This window comes from Elephas maximus, chromosome 5 (genome assembly GCF_024166365.1).
Source record: "Elephas maximus indicus isolate mEleMax1 chromosome 5, mEleMax1 primary haplotype, whole genome shotgun sequence".
NCBI lineage: Eukaryota > Metazoa > Chordata > Mammalia > Proboscidea > Elephantidae > Elephas > Elephas maximus.
This window is the reverse complement of record NC_064823.1, coordinates 59,070,360-59,085,653: the sequence shown is the minus strand read 5'-3', so window position 1 is coordinate 59,085,653 and position 15,294 is coordinate 59,070,360. Positions and strand designations below refer to the sequence as shown.

Sequence of the window (15,294 nt, the reverse complement as noted above, 5' to 3'; positions counted from 1 at the left end):
AGAGATGATGGAAAAGCTCAATATTATCAGTCAGAACAAGGCCAGGGGCCAACTGCAGAACAGGCCATCAGTTGCTCATATGCAAGTTCAAGTTGAAGCTGAAGAAAATTAGAACAAGTCCACGAGAGCAAAGTATGACCTTGAGTATATCCCACCTGAGTTTAAAGGGCATCTCAAAAATAGATTTGATGCATTGAGCACTAATGAATGAAGACCAGACGAGTTGTGGAATGACATCAAGGGCATTATACATGAAGAAAGCAAGAGATCATTAAAAAGACAGAAAAGAAAGCAAAGAGCAAAATGGATGTCAGAAGAGACTCTAAAACTTGCTCTTGAATGCTGAGTAGCTAAAACAAATGGAAGAAATGATGAAGTAAAAGACCTGAACAGAAGATTTCAAAAGGTGGCTCAAGAAGACAAAGTAAAGTATTGTATTGACCTTTATAGGAGGTAGCATATGATCAAGAACTGGTGATACTGGTCCAAGCTACACTGAAGGCACTGGCAAAAAATAAAGCCCCAGGAATTGCTGGAATACCAACTGAGATGTTTCAACAAATGTATGAGTACTGGAAGTGATCACTTGTTTATGACAAGAAATTTGAAAGACAGCTACCTGGCCAACTGATGAAAGAGATCCATATTTATGCCTAGACCAAAGACAGGTGATCCAGTTGAATGTGGAAATTATCGAACAATATCATTAATATCACACCAAGTAAAATTTTGCTGAAGATAATTCAAAAGTGGTTGCAGCACTACATCGCAGGGAACCGCCAGAAATTCAAGCCAAATTCAGAAGATGTGGAATAAGGAAAATCAATGCTGATGTCAGATGGATCCTGGCTGAAAGCAAAGAATATCAGAAAGATGTTTAACTGTATTTTACTGACTATACAAAGGCATTCAACTGTATGGATCATAACAAATTATGGATAACATTGCAAAGAATGGGAATTTCAGAACACTTAATTGTGCTCATGAGGAACCTGTACTTAGATCAAAAGGGAGTCGCTGGAAGAGAACAAGGAGATACTGCACGGTTTAAAATCAGGAAAAGTGTATGTCAGGGTTCTAGCCTTTCACCATACTTACATAATCTGTATGCTGAGAAAATAATCAGAAAAACTGGACTATAGGAAGAAGAATGGGGTATCAGGATTGGAGGAAGACTCATTAACAACCTGTGAAATACACATGACACAACATTGATTGCTGGAAGTGAACAGGACTTGAAGCACTTACTGATGAAGATCAAAGACCACAGCCTTCAGTATGGATTACATCTCAACTTAAAGAAAACGAAAATCCTCACAAATGGGCCAATAAGCAACATCATGATAGAGAGCATATTGATGTTGTCAAGGATTTCATTTTACTTGGATCCACGATTAACACCCATAGAAGCAGCATTTGAGAAATCAAATGACGTATTCCACTGTGCAAATTTGTGCAAAATACCTTTTTATAGTGTTAAAGAACAAAGATGTCAATTTAAGGACTAAGGTGTGCCTGACCTAGGCCATGGTGTTTTCAATCACCTCATATGCATGAGAAAGCTGGACAATGAATAAGGAAGACAAAAGCATAATTGATGCCTCAGAGCTCTCATGTTGGCACCGAATGTTGAATATACCATGGACTGCCAAAAGAATGAACAAATCTGTCTTAGAAGAAGTACAGCCAGAGTGCTCCTTGGAAGCAAGGATGGCGAGCCTTTATCTTACGTACTTTGGACATGTTATCAGGAGGGACCAGTACCTGTAGAAAGACATCATGCTTGGTAGAGTAGAGGGTTAGTGAAAGAGAGGAAGGCCCTCAATTAAATGGAATGACACAGTGGCTGTAACAATGAGCTCAAGCATAACAAAGATCATGAGGGTGGTGCAGGGCTGGGCAGTGTTTCCTTCTGTTGTACATAGGCTCACTATGAGTAGGAACCAACTCGACAGCACCTAACAACAACAACATGGGCAAGATATTGAATGATGCAGGAAGCATCAAAAACAGATGGAAAGAATACACAGTGTCACTGTACCAAAAAGAATTGGTTGATGTTCAACCATTTCAGGAGGTAGCATATGATCAAGAGCTGATGTTACTGAAGGAAGAAGTCCAAGCTGCACTGAAAGCACTGGTGAAACACAAGGCTCCAGGAATTGTCAGAATACCAACTGAGATGTTTCGACAAACGGATGCAGTGCTGCAGGCACTCGTTCGTCTATGCCAAGAAATTTGGAAGACAGCTACCTGGCCAACAGACTAAAAGAGATCCATATTTGTGCCCATTCCAAAGAAAAGTGGTTCAACAGAACGTGGAAATGATTCAACGATATCATCAATATCAGACGTAAGTAAAATTTTGCTGAAGATCATTCAAAAGTGGTTGCAGCAGTATATGGACAGGGAACTGCCAGAAATTCAAGCTGGATTCAGAAGTGGATATAGAGTCAGGGATATCATTGCTGATGTCAGATGGATCCTGGCTGAAAGCAGGGAATACCAGAAAGATGTTTACCTGTGTTTTATTGACTGTGCAAAGGCATTCAAAGGTGTGAAGCATTGTGGACAATACTGTGAAGAATGGGAATTCCAGAACACTCAATTGTGCTCATTTGGAACCTGTACGTAGACCAAGAGGCAGTCGTTTGAACACAGCAAGGGGATACTACACGGTTTAAAATTAAGAAAGTGCGCACCAGGGCACCTAATAGCAAACAACAACAATTGTATTGTTGTGATGCTATTTGTCAGCTAATCCAGAAGGACCCGGCAGTCTACTTCTGAAAAGCATTAGCCAGTGTAAATCTTATGAATAGCAGCAGAACATTGTCTGATATAGTGCTGGAAGATGAGCCTCTCAGGTGGGAAGGCACTCAAAAGATGACTGGGGAAGCGCTGCGTCCTCAAAGTAGAGTCGACCTTAATGATGTGGATGGAGTAAAGCTTTCGGGACCTTCATTTGCTGATGTGGCACGACTCAAAATGAGAAGAAACAGCTGCAAACATCCATTAATAATCGGAACCTGGAATGTACGAAGTATGAATCTAGGAAAATTGGAAATCATAAAAAATGTAATGGAACTCATAAACATCAATATTCTAGGCATTAGTGAGCTGAAATGGACTGGTACTGGCCATTTTGAATCAGACAATCATATAGTCTACTATGCTGGGAATGACAACTCGAAAAGCAATGGTGTTGCATTCATTGTCAAAAAGAACGTTTCAAGGTCTATCTGAAGTACAACACTGTCAGTGATAATATCCATACACCTACAAGGAAGACCAGTTAATATGACTATTATTCAAATTTACGTACCAACCACTAGGGCCAAAGATGAAGAAATAGAAGATTTTTATCAGCTGCTGCAGTCTGAAATTGATATAACATGCAATCAAGATGCATTGATAAATTACTGGCGATTGGAATGGGAAAGTTGGAAACAAAGAGCAGTAGTTGGAAAATATGGCCTTGGTGAGAGAAACAATGCCGGAGATTGAATGATAGAATTTTGCAAAACCAACAGCTTCTTCATTGCAAATACCTTCTTTCACCAACATAACGGTGACTATACACATGGACCTCGCCAGAGGGAACACACAGAAATCAAATTGACTATATCTGTGGTAAGAGACAATGGAAAAGCTCAATATCATCAGTCAGAACAAGGCCAGGGTCCGACTGTGGAACAGACCATTAATTGCTTATATGCAAGTTCAAGCTGAAACCGAAGAAAATCAGAGCAAGTCCACGAGAGCCAAAATATGACCTTGAGTATATCCCACCTGAATTTAGAGACCATCTCAAGAATAGATTTGACGCATTGAACACTAGCGACCGTAGACCAGATAAGTTGTGGAATGACATCAAGGACATCATCCATGAAGAAAGCAAGAGGTCACTAAAAATACAGGAAAGAACGAAAAGACCAAGATGTATGTCAGAGGAGACTCTGAAACTTGCTCTTGAATCTCGAGCAGCGAAAGCAAAAGGAAGAATTGATGAAGTAAAAGAACTGAACAGAAGATTTCAAAGGGCATCTTGAGAAGACAAAGTAAAGTCTTATAATGACATGTGCAAAGAGCTGGAGATGGAAAACCAAAAGGGAAGAACACGCTCAGCTGTTTTGCAAGCTGAAAGAACTGAAGAAAAAATTCAAGCTTCGAGTAGCAATATTGAAAGATTCCATGGGGAAAATATTAAACGACGCAGGAAGCATCAAAAGAAGATCGAAGGATTACAGAGTCATTATGCCAAAGAGAATTAGTTGATATTCAACAATTTCAAGAGGTGGCATATGATCAGGAACCGATGGTACTAAAGGAAGAAGTCCAAGCTGCCCTGAGGGGATTGGTGAAAAACAAGGTTCCAGGAATTGATGGAATATCTATTTTGAGATGTTTCAACAAAGAGTTGCAGTGCCGGAGGTGCTCATTCGTCTATGCCAAGAAATATGGAAGACAGCTTCCTGGCCAACTGACTGGAAGAGATCCATATTTATGCCTATTCCCAAGGAAGGTGATCCAACTGAATGTGGAAATTATAGAACAATATCATTAATATCACATGCAAGCAAAATTTTGCTGAAGATCATTCAAAAATGGCTGCAGCGGTATATCAACAGGGAACTGCCAGAAATTCAGGACGGTTTCAGAAGAGGATGTGGAACCAGGGATATCATTGCTGATGTCAGATGGATCCTGGCTCAAAGCAGAGAATACCAGAAGGATGTTTACCTGTGTCTTATTGACTATGCAAAGGCATTCGACTATATGGATCATAACAAACTATGGATAATACTGTGAAGAACGGGAATTCCGGAACACTTAATTGTGCTCATGGAGAACCTTTACATAGATCAAGAGGCAGTTGTTCAGAAAGAGCAAGGGGATACCGATTGGTTTAAACTCAGGAAAGGCGTGCACCAGGATTGTATTCTTTCACCATACCTATTTAATCTTTATGCTGAACAAATAATCCGAGAAGCTGGACTATAAGAACAAGAACGGGGCATCAGGATTGGAGAAAGACTCATTAACAACCTGCGTTATGCAGATGACACAGCCTTGCTTGCTGAAAGGGAAGAGGACTTGAAGCACTTACTGATGAAGATCAAAGACCACAGCCTTCAGTATGGATTACACCTCAACATAAAGAAAACAAAAATCCTCACAACTGGACTAATGAGCAACATCATGATAAACAGAGAAAAGACTGAAGTTGTCAAAGATTTCATTTTACTTGGATCCACAATCAACAGCTATGGAAGCAGCTGTCAAGAAATCAAAAGACGCATTGCACTGGGGAAATCTGCTGCAAAGGACCCTTTCAAAGTGTTGAAGAACAAAGATGTCACCCTGAAGACTAAGATGTGCCTGACCCAAGCTATGGTATTTTCAATCACATCACATGCATGTGAAAGCTGGACAATGAATAACGAAGACCAAAGAAGAGTTGACGCCTTTGAATTGTGGTGTTGGTGAAGAATACTGAATATACCATGGACTGCCAAAAGAACGGACATATCTGTCTTGGAAGAAGTGTGGCCAGAATGCTCCTTAGAGGCAAGGATGGCGAGACTGCGTCTTACATACTTTGGACATGTTGTCAGGAGGGATCAGTCCCTGGAGAAGGACATCAAGCTTGGCAGGGCACAGGGTCAGCAGAAAAGAGGAAGACCCTCAATGAGGTGGATTGACACAGTGGCTGCAACAATGAGCTCAACCATAACAATGACTGTAAGGATGGCGCAGGACCAGGCAGTGTTTCATTCTGTTGTGCACAGGGTTGCTATGAGTCAGAACCGACCTGACGGCACCTAACAACAACAACAGCAAATCCAGAATAATCAGGAGTCAGTACTCTCTTCTGGCCCCTGAATTTTGTTCATATTCTGGTCATTCCAATGTTTCTCATTGATTTTACCAATAGTCTCAGTTCTCCTCCTAGCCCTCACCCCCATTTACCAAACAGATTTACACAAGGGGAGAAGTGTTTCTGAGTTAGAAGTTATTTTTAGCTATGTATAAAGCATTCACAAAGAGAAAAATATGTCGGAGTTCAAAAACAATAAAAGACTTCAACCATAAACCATGCCTTGTTGTCATGGTTGCAGTGATGCAGAGTACTACTCAGACAGCTTCTGTCCTTGTGGCTCAGTAACTGTAGCCTTTTCAAGAATTTGGGTCATGTTAAAAGGAATTTAATCAAGTATTTACAATTTTATTAACAGGTAATAAAAGTAGTTACAAGGCAATGTTAAAATGATCTATTTGCATATTCTGTTATGTTTGGTGCTGATTAATCCCCATTGCATGCAGTTAAAAATCCTACTTGAAGGGGCAGTTCTTAATGTAACAGCTAAGACAGGGACAGGAGCCAGTCTGCCTGGGTTCAAACGGGAGCTTTTCTGGGCTAACGTTTAAGTCTCCCTTGAGTAAATTTCTCATCCTCTCTGTGCCTCTGTGCCTTGGGGTCCTCATTTATCATATGAAGATCATTCTAGAACCCATTCCATAAGATTTTTTTTTTTATTTAAAATAATAAGATCTTTATTTGAGTGTAAATTTACACACATTTTATTGTGGTAAAAATATATATAACATAAAATCTGCCTTTTTAACCATTTGAAGTATACAATTTAGTGGCATTCAGTATATTCACAAGGTTGTGCAACTACCCTGCTTTTTGTTTCCAAAACTTTTTCATCACCTACACAGAAACTGTGAATCCCTCTGCTGAGCCCATGGGGACCACTAATTTACTTTCTGTCTGTATTTGCCTATTCTAGGGTCACTATGAGTTGGAATTGACTCAACAGCACTGGGTGCTGAGTTAGATATTTCATATAAGTGGAATCCTACAGTATTTGTCTTTTTGTGTCTGCCTAAAACAGTATAATGTTTTCAAGGTTCATCCATGTCATACTGTGTATTAGAAATTAATTTCTTTTCATGGCTGAATAATATCCACAGGATTATTAAGGCTGAAATGAGTAAATTCATAAAACTCTTAGTGCCTGGCATACAGCAAATATTCTAAAATTATAATTAATATTAGATTAAAAATATTCTACAAGGAGGTGAGACAAAACCTAAACAATTTTAAAAAATAAAAATGGTATTAATCTACAAACAAGAAAGAAAAATCTTTTTTTTTAAAAAATTTATTGTACTTTAAGGGAAAGTTTACAAATCAAATCAGTCTCTCATACAAAAAGTTATGTATACCTTGCTATGTACTCCTAGCTGCTTTTCCCCTAATGAGACAGCACATTCCTGTTCTCCACCTTGTATTCCCTGTGTCCATTCAACCAGCTCCTGTCCCCCTCTGCCTTCTCATCTTGCCTCCAGACAGGAGTCTCATTTGTCTACTTGAGCCAAGAAGCTCACTCATCAAGAGTATCATTTTCTGTCTTATAGTCCAGTCCAATTCCTGCCTGAAGAGTTGGCTTCAGGAATGGATCCAGTCTTGGGCTAACAAAGGGTCCGGGGACCATGATCTCCAGGGTCCCTCCAGTCTCAGACAGACCATTAAGTCTGGTCTTTTTACGAGAATTTGAGGTCTGCATCCCACGGTTCTCCTGCTCCATCAGGGATTCTCTGTTGTGTTCCCTGTCAGGGCAGTGATAGGTGGTAGCCAGGTACCATCTAGTTCTTCCAGTCTCAGGCGGATGTAGTCTCTGGTTTATGTCACCCTTTCTGTCTCTTGGGCTCATCTTTACTATGTCTTTGGTGTTCTTCATTCTCCTTTGCTCCAGGTGGGTTGAGACCAATTGATGCATCTTAGATGGGCGCTTGCAAGTGTTTAAGACCCCAGATGCCTTTCACCAAAGTGGGATACAGAACGTTTTCTTTATACATTTTGCTACGCCAGTTGACCTAGATATTCCCTGAAACTATGGTCCTCAAACCCCCTGCCTGCTACTCTGGCCTTTGGAATGTTTGTTGCATTCAGGAAGCTTAAAAGAAAAATCTTTTAATGTCTGAGTTCTTTTAGCTGTCACTGACGTTTCTACTGAGCCAAAGTACACTCCCTATTAGATTACAACTCTTTATTATTGTACCAGGGATACATAAGTGATTAAGAATTAAATTGACCAATCTAGTTTGTACGCTAAACCTAAACACATATTTCCATTTAAACTCTATGACTTCATAATCCTACAGATATCATTAGCATGTATTTGTTTTACAGATATTATAACATAATATTTTAATCAAGCTGTATAAATATTATTTTCTAATTCTTTTAGGTTATAAGTCAACCGTCACAGTACATTAATTTTTAAAAAGTAGAGGAGCTTTTTAATCAAACATATTGTACCAAAATTAATCTGAGAAATATTTATTATTGTACTTGGTTATAAGGCATAAATGATAGGTAGTTTATATGTTAATAGCACTTTTACCTGGACCATGAACATTTTGTGTAGTTTTTATTCTGCCTTTGTGACTTTTCTTGCTTTTTTTTCCCCCTATTACTTCTTGAGTTAGTCCTCATCATTTTTCTTTTTAATGACATCAGCCTCTAACTGATCCCATACAATAGCTTTAACACCTTTACTCAAGTCCCCAAGGGACGAAATTTCCTTTCAGACAACTCTTCTCCTTTCTGCACCCAGGTCCAGGAATGATTCTCCCTGGGATGCCTTCTCTGCTTCTTCTCCTCCACAAACAGGATACTGGGACAGAGGCTAGTCTAATGGGAAAGAATAGGTAGATATTATGGGCTTGTGGCTATAGGATAATTACCATTTGTTGGGGTGGGTGAGGTAGAGGATGGAGACATGAAGGAGGAGAGGGCACTCTCTGTTCCCTAATGTGAATCATGACCTGGTTTAAGGGAGGAGAGAGAGTTCACAAAGAGAATACTTCCCTGTGCTGAATTTGGGAAAACAGGGGGTGGGAGGGATTGAGAGTGATGGCAGAGGGCAAAAATGGAGTGAAACAAGGAAATTGTACTGAGCGTTCCAGGTACCTTGGTAGATACTTTATATATATAATCTCCGCTACTCACAACAGCTCTGTGACAGGTATTTTCAGATGGGAAAAATGAGGCTCAAAGAGAAGAACTTGCCCAGAACTTACAAAGCTTGTGAAGGAACGGGGATCTGAATTCAGGACTGCCTCAGCTCTGGGTTCTTCTCTAAGCAAAGAACTTGCAGGAGGCAGCTACCGTGTTACAGACTTGAGTACTGACAGGCTTGAGGGCTACAGATCATGATATGGCGGCTGGAAGAAGCTGGGACACCAAAACACATCTTAACCACTCTGGGACCTGTGCTTGGGCTAGCTTGAGGCTGGTGCTCTCCAGGAAAGTAGTGAGCTCCTTAGGAAAGAGACAATGGACCTACCCTTCTATTATCCTCACTACGCTGGTCACTCTTAACAGACAAACACAAGTTTACTTTTCGATAGGATTGGGTGCATTTTAAGAGGCATCAGGAAAGCCTCACTGTCCTCTAAAATTGTTCTCCAGCGTATTTGGTATTGCTGAAAATATCTTTAAGTGGGACCAGTTTTTAACTCCACCATTAAGAGGTTCTTTTCACATGCAAATGGCCCAGAGACATAATATCTTAAACCAAATCATACAAATTATTATAAAACATGGCATGTAAATGACTAAGGGAAAATCCTTTTCTGTTTTGATAAGGAGTTAGAAGGCACTAGAATTTCCAATTGGGATTTAAGTGCCCAGCAGCATGCGCACATTTCTAAGGGGGTTCTTCAGAGGTTGATTTGTGTTCCCCCCAAAACATATGTTCAAATCCTAATCCCTAGTACCTGTGAATGTGAATTTATTTAGAAATAACACCTTTGTAGATGGAATTAGCTATGTGTACATGAGGTCTGTAGCTATGTGTACATGAGGTCTAATCCAATTTGACAGATGTCCTTATAAGAAGAGAAGGAAAGACACAGAGACAGACAGGCACACGGGAAAGATGCCATGTAAGGATGAAGAGATAGGAGTTAGGTTGCCACGATGCAAAAATGCCTGAGACCACCAGAAGCTGGAAGAAGCAAGGAAGGATCTTCCCCTAGAGCCTTCAAAGAGAGCACGGCCCTGATGACACCTTGACTTCAGACTTCTAGACTTCAGAGCTGTGAGAAAACACGTTTCTCTTCTTTTAAGCCACCCAGTTTGTGCTGCTTTGTTACAGCAGCACTAGGAATCCAATACAGGGGTATACAAGCAAAAGTATTTTTTAATCAGTAATTATAATTTTAACTTCTATGTGTACTCCTTCTTAAAACTAATTACCCTGAGAACTTTTCCTTCTGCTTTTCCAAAATTGGCACCTCTGACATCCCAATTTTAACATGGTTACTGTGTCAGAGTATAACAACCTCCAGGGTGCCAAACGGGAGGATAACTAGAAATACAAGTGTGGTTGCTGAGAAAGTAAGAGACTGTGATGACTAAGTGGCAAATTGTCTTGCAAATCAGGTGGCTTCCAATGCTTTGCTTTCATCAAAATTGAGGGAGGGCCTAATTGAGATGTCGGCTGATAGATCATTGAACATAAATTTTGAAGATGGGAAGCTAATAATTTTTGGCATATAACTTGGAAGGTGTTCAGAGAATTGAGGGACATTATAATATGTGTGTGAAGATAGTTCTCAGTATTTGCATTTATTAAAAATGAAAAAAAAAATTCATTTCAACCTGTCTTATTTCAGCAGTAAGTAACATTCGAACATGGTTAATCTGGAGAAAAGGGTAAGATGACAGTACCATTTCCCCCCAATAAAAGACGCATACCTTGATTACTGGTTAATCCACCCCTGAAAAGTCACATAGCGTCAGTGATTAGCAGCCCAGCTCTTAGTCACCGTGCTATTGCTTCATTGAACCACTTAATTTTTTTTTTTCAGATGTAAAATGAGAATAATAATACCTGCCCTAACTCCTTCATAAGGTTCCTGTGAGATATAACAAACATATTATATAAGAAAGCATTTTTGATGATTACTATACAATTTTAAACTGGTCTTATGATTATTCTTCCACAGAATAAATACTTCATTGCAGGGATTTAAGTTTAGTGACTGACTATTATAAATTAAGATTTAAGTTTTATAAACAGAGAGAGTTATATCTTGCACAAAATGAAACATATTTTAAAATATTTTTAATGGATATATTTTTACTTAGTGGTCCCTGGGTGGCACAAACCGTTTGTGCTGCACAACTGACCTAAAGGTTAGTGGTTTGAACACATCTGGTAGCTCCACTGAAGAAAGGGCTGGTGATCTGCTTCCATAAAGATTACAGCCAAGAAACTCTTATGAAGCAGTTCTACTTTCTAACACATGGGGTCACCATGGGTCAGAATCAACTCAAAGGCAACAGGTTTTGGGTTTGGATTTTTACCTAATAGCATTCCATTAAATTCTGTCCTAAAGACACCTGTTTATACACATCCAGATGCTATGATTCCCCTGTGTTAAATCTTACTGAACATTCTGTGGTTTGTTATTTTTTTAGACAATATGCTTCATGGCAAGGCTGCTGATCAAGGTGATATAGTTCTGTAAAGAACAATCTTCACATTGTGAGTCCTTGTTAGCTTATGTTTAATATTCAATCAAAGAAAGATGAACAAAAATAAGGTCTTCCTACTCTAGCTGAAAAGTATTAGAGTGTAGGAAGAAGAAAGAATGTTTACCCAGAAGACATAAACTGAAATGTGCATGTACCACCCACTCCTATGGCCATTGTGGCACGGTCATGACTTGAGGAATTCCACATTGCTGAAATCTTGTATTCAGAAACTGCACTCACTGGTCTCTTCCTATTCTTCTACCTCTTGGGCTGTTTGAAGCCCTAGGTCATCAACAAACTATTCAATACTTTTTGTGACCTTCCTTAATCTCAGCAGATGACATGTCTTTTTTTTTTTTTTAACAGACAAAATAGGCCAAAAGGCATAGACTCCTCCTAAAACTCTTCCTTTCTTCTGAGTCTCAATCCACCTGTAAACATGCACGCGTCTCCTTAATCCTAAAATCAAAACAGCAAAATTACCCTCTGACCCAACCTCTCTCCCAGCTATGTCTCAGCATTTTCTTTCCGTTAGCAGATAAGCACCTTGAGATGGTAGAACAGTCATAGTGTCCAGCTATTCTCTTGTCCATTTACTCTTCAACTTACTGCTGTCTGGATTCACATTAACCACTCTACTCAAATTGCACTCTCAAAGGCGAACAGTAATCTTCCTAATTGCTAAATCTAATGGCATCTTTTCTTAACTGACCTCTTTATAGCAAACACCACCATTTGTATGTCAGTTTGTCCTAATGTTGCGGCGTACTCATTGCTGTGATGCTGGAAGCTATAACACTGGTATTTCAAATACCAGCAGAGTCATCCATGGTGGACAGGTTTCAGTGGAGTTTACAGACTAACAGACTAGGAAGAAGGACCAGGCAGTCTACTTCTGAAAGAACTGGCCAGTGAAAACCTTACGAGTATCAGTAGAACACTGTCTGATAAAGTGCCAGAAGATAAGGCCCTCAGGTTGTAAGGCACTCAAGATACGACTGGGGAAGAGTTGCCTTTTCAAAGTAGTCAACCTTAATGACGTAGATGGAATCAAGCTTTTGGAACCTTCATTTGCTGATGTGGCATGACTCAAAATGAGAAGAAACAGTTGCAAATATCTATTAATAATTGGAATGTGTAATGTAAGAAGTATGAATAGAGGAAAATTGGAAGTTGTCAAAAATGAAACGTACTTTGTCTTCTCGAGCCGCCCTTTGAAATCTTCTGTTTAGCTCTTTTATTTCATTTTTTTTCCTTTTGCTTTAGCTACTCTACGTTCAACAGCAAGTTTTAGAGACTCTTCTGACACCCATTTAGGTCTTTTCCTCCTCTCTTGTCTTTTTAATGACCTCTTGCTTTCTTCATGTATGATGCCCTTGATGTCATTCCACAGCTTGTCTGGTTTTCAGTTGTTAGTGTTCAACACGTCAAATCTATTCTTGAAATGGTCTCTAAATTCAGGTGGGATATATTCAAGGTCATACTTTGGCTTTTGTGAACTTGTTCTAATTTTCTTCAGTTTCAACTTGAGCTTGTGTATAAGTAATTGATAGTCTGATCTGCAGTCAGCCCCTGGCCTTGTTCTGACTGATGATATTGTGCTTTTCCATCATCTCTTTCCACAGATGTAGTCAATTTGATTCCTGTGTATTCTATCTGGTTAAGGTCCATGTGCATATTCACCATGTATGTTGGTGAAAAATATTTGCAATGAAGAAGCCTTTGTTCTTGCAAAATAAATCATGTGCCCTATGGCATCATTTGTATCACCAAGGCTGTATTTTTCAACTGCTAATTCTTCTTCTTTGTTTCCAATTTTCACATTCCAATCACCAGTAATTATCAGTGCATCCTGATTGCATGTTTGATAGATTTCAGACTGCAGAAGTTGGTAAAAGTCTTCAATTTCTTCATCTTTGGCCTTAGCGGTTGATGTACAAATTTGAATAATAGTCGTATTAATTGGTCTTCCTTGTAGGCATGGGGATATTATCTTTTCCCTGACAGCACTGCACCTCAAGACAGATCTTGAAATGTTCTTTTTGATGATGAATGCAATGCCATTCCTCTTCAAGTTGTCATTCCTGGGATAGTAGACTACATGATTGTTCGATTCAAAATGACCAATACCAGTCCCTTTCAGCTCACTTATGCCTAAGATGTCGATGTTTAGGCATCCCATTTCATTTTTGATGATTTCCAATTTTTCTAGACTCATAGTTCATACATAACAGGTTCTGATTACTAATGGATGTTTGCAGCTGTTTCTTCTCATTTTGAGTCATGCCACATCAGGCAATGAAGGCCCCAAAAGCTTGACTACATCCACATCATTAAGGGTGACTCTGCTTTGAGGAGGTAGCTCTTCCCCAGTCACATTTTGAGAGTGCCTTCCAACCTGAGTAGCTCATCTTCGGCACTGTATCAGATAATGTTCTGTTGCTATTCATAAGGTTTTCACTGGATGATATTTTTCAGCAGTACACTGCTGGGTCCTTCTTTCTAGTCTCTCTTACTCTGGAAGCTCAGCAGAAACCGGCCTACCATGGGTGACCCTGCTGGTGTTTGAATTCCAGTGGCATAGCTTCCAGTACTACGGCAGCACACAAGCCCCCACAGTACAACAAACTGACAGACACGTGGTGGAAAGAAAGTATGGTGATGACGCGCAAACAAATGGAGATAGAAAACCAAAAGGGAAGAACAAGCTCATCATTACTCAAGCTGAAAGAACTCAAGAAAAAATTCAAGCCTTGAGTTGCAATACTGAAGAATTCTAGGGGGAAAATATTAAACAATGCAGAAAGTATTAAAAGAAGATGGAAGGAATACACAGAGTCACTACACCAAAAAGAATTGGTAGACATTCAACCATTTCAGGAGGTAACATATGATAAGGAACCAATGGTACTGAAGGAAGAAGTCCAAGCTGCACTGAAATTCTGCCAATTCCTGGAGCCTTGTTTTTTTTGCCAGTGCCTTTGCTGCACTGGCTCCAGGAATTGGCAGAATACCAATTGAGGTGTTTCAACAAATGGATGCAGCACTGGAAGTGCTCACTCATCTATGCCAAGAAATTTGGAAGACAGGTACCTGGCCAACCAACTGGAAGAGATCCATATTTATGCCTATTCTGAAGAAAGGTGATCCAACCAAATGCAGAAATTATTGAACAGTGTCATTAACATCACAGGCCAGCAAAATTATTTTGAAGATCATTTAAAAGCGGCTACAGCAGTATAAGGACAGAGAACTGCCAAAAATTCAATCCGGATTTAGAAAAGAATGTGGAACCAGGGATATCATTGCTGATGTCAGACAGAGGCTGGATGGAAGCAGAGAATATCAGAAGATGTTTATCTGTGTTTTATTGACTATGCTAAGGGATTCGACTGTGTTGATCATAACAAATTATGGAAAACATTGCACAGAATGGGAATTCTGAAACAATTGTGCTTATGAAGAATATGTACATGGATAAAGAGGCAGTCATTCAAACACAGCAAGGGGATACTGCATGGTTTAAAGCCAGGTTGGATTCTTTTGACATATAATCTGTATGCTGTGCAAATAATCTGAAAAGCTGGACTATATGAAGAACAGGACATCAGGATTGGAGGAAGACTCATTAACAATCTGCATTACACAGATGACACAACCTTGCTTGCTGAAAGTGAACAGGACTTGAAACACTTACTGACAAATATCAAAGACCATAGCCTTCAGTATGGATT

The 15,294-nt window shown here is 39.5% G+C and overlaps 2 protein-coding genes across 3 annotated transcripts in view; one reads left to right on the top strand and one right to left on the bottom strand.

Annotated features, from left to right (window-relative positions):
- The window catches only part of PDLIM5 (PDZ and LIM domain 5), a 1,027,106-nt gene extending 1,021,378 nt beyond the window's left edge, over positions 1-5,728 (top strand). Inside the window, exon 9 of the transcript XR_007517627.1 lies at positions 5,697-5,728. The gene's annotated coding sequence lies outside the window, so the exon portion shown is untranslated. The remainder of the gene's footprint in view (positions 1-5,696) is intronic.
- UNC5C (unc-5 netrin receptor C) overlaps positions 1-15,294 on the bottom strand; it is a 454,535-nt gene that overhangs the window by 89,096 nt on the left and 350,145 nt on the right. The window lies entirely within an intron of this gene.